We start from the raw sequence: 5,269 nt of genomic DNA on the forward strand, positions 1-5,269 counted from the left end.
ATGATGACATAGCACACAATTTTTCCACTGAAAAGCTGTAGTCTCTCTTTCTCTGTGGCTATACTGGTGATTCTCCAGTTACTTCAATACTTTAAAGACTGCAGCAGCATGCAAAATAATTTTATTTTTTATTTTTTTTAAAGGTAAAAAAGTCTCCAGGAGACAGTGAGTTTTATTTTGTCTTGTCTGGAGAGAGGTTTGATTTGCTCTTGAATGTTCCAGGGTGGAGAGAAACTAGGAGAAAGCACTGGATGTTGAGGTCTTTTTGTCGTCGTTTTCTCCCTTGTTTTCATCTTCACCTTCAATGAAGAGAGCAGCATACTTGCTTGCAGAACTGAACTTGGAAGCTGAATTTTCCTCAGATTTCTTCGGCTCAGGTACAGATCTGGAGTCTTTATCCCTTTTGCCATCTTTCCTATCTGACTCCTTCCAATGGTCTTTGTTCCCTGCATCTCCTGGACCACAGCTAGGGTTCCTAGTTTGGCCTTTTGGGGCATTCATCCTATCTACTTTATTTTCATCTTTCCTTGCTGGTCCTTCCTCAGATGGTTGGGCTGGAGTTGCTTTTCCCCCATCGCTTGTAGGGGATTGCTGCTCTATGTCTGAGCTCTGAGATCCAGCAGAAGAGTTAGAAATTCCCTTCATCCAAGCATTCTCATTTGGTGGAAGGGCTGGCATTACCTTTAGGGGTTGATCAGGTTTGGGAAGTTTAGAAGTTGGAGAGTGACAATCTTCCTCCTTATTGAGTGTTTCATTTTCTAGAGACTTCTCTCTCTGTCTCCTTCGTGCATTTCTGCCAGGTGTGGTGGAGGTCACAGTCTGCTTGACTGTTCCCGTTCCTGAGTTTCTTCACTTCACCAGCTTGGGTGTCTCTCCCGAGGCCATCGTTCTAGTTTTGGCTCATCCAGCTGACTCTGCAACTTCTCTTGTTCCTTCTGTACCTGTTTTTCTACTTCTCTTTCTCTAGCAGCTGTGTCAATGGGCTTTGCCCCTCCAAAGATAGAATCAGCTCGACTGGAATGGGAGGTGCTAGCAGAGGAATCTTCTTCCTTAGGAGTACTCCGAGGTTTAGATTCAGTTTGGGTCTTTCGAGGGAGGACCTTTATCATCACGTCTATAATCATCCTGAGAGTAATCATCTCTGGAGCTCCAAGACTGATCATCCCGTCTGTCATAGCGGTCCCTGCCTCCTCTATAGTCATCATCCCTGCGGTACCCACTGCCAAATATCCTTTTGCCACTGCCTTTTCAGGAATCATAGCTTCTATCATAGTCTCTGCTGCCTCGGCCATCATAGCTATCCTGATCGCCATATTGATCCATATCCCGGTGTGGGGCATGCCAATACCCATCCCGATACCCATCGCAATACCAGTCTGAATCACAATGATCTTGATACTTTTCTCCAAAGCTATCATCACCTTTTCTAGGTGGGTAGTCATCAAAGCTGTCTGTGGCAGGACGAGCCCTCCAGTCTGTATCTGTTTTGTCAGAATTCCGATTTCTATCACGGCTAAAAGAACGATCATCCCTGTCTTTATCCTGTGCTTGATCAGCAACATCCAGGGAATCCAGGTCCTTAAATTCAGCATAATCAAAACTTTACAACCTCTCTGGATTGCTGGGTTAACGTCGCAAATGCACTACACTGATATCTAATCCTCTAAAGAATTCCTTAATTGGCTCTTCTGTCACATCATAGAGTAGGTTTCCTGGAAAAGCAGTGTAAGGTGGGGATTTGGGGAGCTGGCTCCTGTCAATATTCGGTTCCCCAGCAGCCCATGGAGCAGTGGGAAAGATGGAATGGTCAATTGGAGACTCCCTTTACACATCATCATAGCTACTGTGCCAAGTTGTTGAAGCATCTCTTTCCAGGTCATTTGTTTCATCAGCCCAGCTGACTGGTTTGGAAATATAAGTGCTTCCTCCACCATTCCTTTCATCCTCAGCCTCAAAGTCTGTTAGGGAGATAGTCTTCCCCTTCTTATACTTCTTTTTTTCTGAGTCTGCCATGTTGCGAGAGGGAAAGAGTTTTGGATGAGTGTGCTTCTCAGGAAGCTTTTCTCCCTGTGGTTGGGCAATAAACAAGGGTCATAGTAGGGGATAATACAACTATATAATGATACAGCATGTAAACAGACAAATGTAAGGACTGCTGATGAAGGTGAAACTCAGGCAGACTCCCCTCCTCATGCTACTCAAGGTTTTCATGGGTAAAGATTTGCTGACGATAGTGACTTTGTGGCTTCAGTATTTCTGCTGAAGCACACACAACCTCTTAGTTTCAGGAAATGAAGCCATCTTTTTTTCTTCCTACAGGTTTTTGCCAAGCAGTAGGTTTCACCCTACTTACAGAGTTAATTTCAGATATAAGATGGGGGGTGGATTTACACTACCAACGTCTGGCTTTCATTTTTAGAAGACTGCAGAAGGACAAATACCGAATATATTATCAAGGAGTGCATCTTTGGTATATAAGAAACAATGATAATGTGTGGAAGTGCAAGTACAGAAGAAATGTTTCCTTAATTATGTTTTGCTTCCCTCACTATAGTATTACACTTTGGACTAACAAGAATTTTATTTGCTTCTTCTTCTTTTTTTTTTTCTAGATAGAATCTCACTCTGTCATTGAGGCTGGAGTGCAGTGATACAATCACAGCTCACCACATCCTTGACCTCCACAGGCTCAAGCAATCCTCCCACCTCTGCCTCCTGGGTAGCTGGCACTACAGATGCACACCATCATACCTAGCTAACTTTTGTGTTTTTAGTAGAGACAGCATTTTGCCATGCCCAGGTTGGTCTCAAACTCCTGAGCTCAAGCAATCCTCCCACTTTGGCCTCCCGAAGTTGCTGGGATTACAGGCATGAGCCACTGCACCTGGCCACAAGTAATTTTCTAACCTCAGAAGAATATGCCTGAAAATCAATATCCCGATTTCAGAAACACAAATCATACATCAGAGCTAAGACTCAGTATAAGATATTGATAATAATTTAGTTTTCTCCTAAAAAATGTCTGATAGATTAAGGTTTCAAAGTAAACATAGAATCAATATTCAAATGTACAATCAGGGATGTATCATATAATTATGCTTCTTCTCAGCTAGATTTCAGGTTCACTAGCTGTATACTTGAGTTTCCAAGTCCCCATAACCATCCTAAATAATGTTTCTTGACTTCTCAGAAAGGAAAGTGAAAGAGTGCACAGAGGTACCCTTCAAAGTCTCTACAAGTTACTATTGCTATATTCCTACCTTTCTTCCACCTTATCCAAAGTGATTTCCAGATTATGAAAACATTTGCAGAGTAAGCATTCTCTTTAAAAACATGTGGAGGATCCCCTAGGTTAAAGAAGCAAGAGGTTTTGTACCTGTTCATTATAACATTATGTTGAGTATCTGGTTTGTATTCAGTCAAGATTGGTGCATTGACATGAAAAGGAGAAATCACCAGCTCCAGAAAAAAATACTTATAGTTGCCTCTCCTAACAATTCCTGGGTCATTAGTTCTTAGAAATCTGGTGCCACCAAATTCAAACCAATGGCCAGTGAATCTTCACTCATAGGTACATCCTGCATTGATATTTCAGAGTATTTCCTGAGAAATAATCAACACAGGAAAATATTAATTCTACATATTGCAAGGGCTCAAATTATATGGGCTGAAGCATGTCTATTAGTTATATAATATCAACAGATGATTTGCAATATTTAGGTCAACTAACCAATAATGTGCACACAAATTCTTTCATTTAATTTGCATATTATATAATAAAATGTCCAAACATCCTCACAAAGCAACAATTCTATCACTTCAATTTAATTTAAAAAAAAGACATCACATCTGGAATAGCTATAACAAAAAAGACAGACAACAAGTGTTGGTGAGGATGTGAAAAAATAAGAACTCCTATACATTACTGAAATAAATAAATGTGAAATGGTATATCCACTTTGGAAAATAGTTTAACTATTTCTTAAATAGGTAAGCGTAATTTTTTCCACTCAATTCCAATTACTCCCAGCAATTCTATTTTTTGGTATCTACTCAAAAGAAACACAAACACATTTCCACATGAAGATTTTCTTGTGAATGTTCATAGCAGCATCATTTATCATAGCAAAGAAGTGAAAAACAACAGAAGTGTTCATTAACTGATTAATGCATAAGTAAAATATGGCATATCTATATAATGAAATATCTTCAGCAATACAAAGAGTTGAAGTAATGACCCATGCCACAGCATAGATGAAAACATTATGTTACGTGAAATATGCCAGACACAAAAGACAACTTGTATTATTCCATTCAAGTGGAATGTTCAGAAGAGTAAAATGGATAGAGACAGCAAGTAGATTAGTAAATGGCCCTGAGCGATCTTATTAGGGTGATGAAACTGTTCTAATATGGGATTATGGTGATGGTTACACAACTCAGTAAATCCACTACAAATTGAATTCTACACTTAAAATGGACAAATTTTATGATATATAAACTATCTTTCTCTCTTTTTCTTTTTTGGACACAGAGTATCACTCTGTCACCCAGGCTGGAGTGCAGTGGCATGATCTTGGCTTACTATAACCTCTGCCTCCCAGGTTCAAATGATTCTCCTGCCTCAACCTCTCAAGTAGCTGGGATTACAGGTGTGCACCACCACACTCGGCTAATTTTTGTATTTTTATTAGAGACAGGGCTTAATCATGTTGACCAGGCCAGTCTCGAGCTCCTGACCTCAAGTGATCTGCCTGCCTTGGCCTCCTAAAGTGCTGGGATTACAGGCATGAGCCACCATGACTGGCCTATAAATTATATCTCTATAAAGTTGTTTATATGTACACATATAAATTTTAGCTATACATACCTGTGTATATATATGTAAATAGCATACATATAAGAATTTTATCTATTTATTAATATATAAATGTCATTTAGAGAGACTATTATAGCATGTAGCAAATAACACAGCAATGTAATAGTACCACAAGGGTCAGAATTTAAAGCTCACAGACCAAGTTTCCATTCTGTGGTGTAGGTTCTAAACAGATACCTTAATTTCAATTATGAAAGAAGTAGAATCGGACAACTATTTGCTTTGCAGGTAAAGGAGGAAGTCTTAAGAGAAGATAAATAATTCCTGGAATGTTTCTCATATTTTTGACCGACTTAGATGCGTTATATGAGGGTTCTGTAAAGGAGAATAAAAAAGCTAAACTATAGTTTTAAATTTCCACTGAAATAGCATACAGATAAAGCAGAGGTT

General features: G+C 39.5%; 1 pseudogene; it reads right to left on the reverse strand.

The window, feature by feature from the left end:
- Positions 1 to 234: 234 nt before the first annotated feature.
- LOC105722956 (eukaryotic translation initiation factor 4B-like) lies at positions 235 to 2,013 on the reverse strand (annotated as a pseudogene).
- Positions 2,014 to 5,269: the final 3,256 nt, after the last annotated feature.

Source organism: Aotus nancymaae, unplaced genomic scaffold (genome assembly GCF_030222135.1).
Source record: "Aotus nancymaae isolate 86718 unplaced genomic scaffold, 86718_ANA_hifiasm-v0.15.2.pri h1tg000073l, whole genome shotgun sequence".
Taxonomy (NCBI): Eukaryota; Metazoa; Chordata; class Mammalia; order Primates; family Aotidae; genus Aotus; species Aotus nancymaae.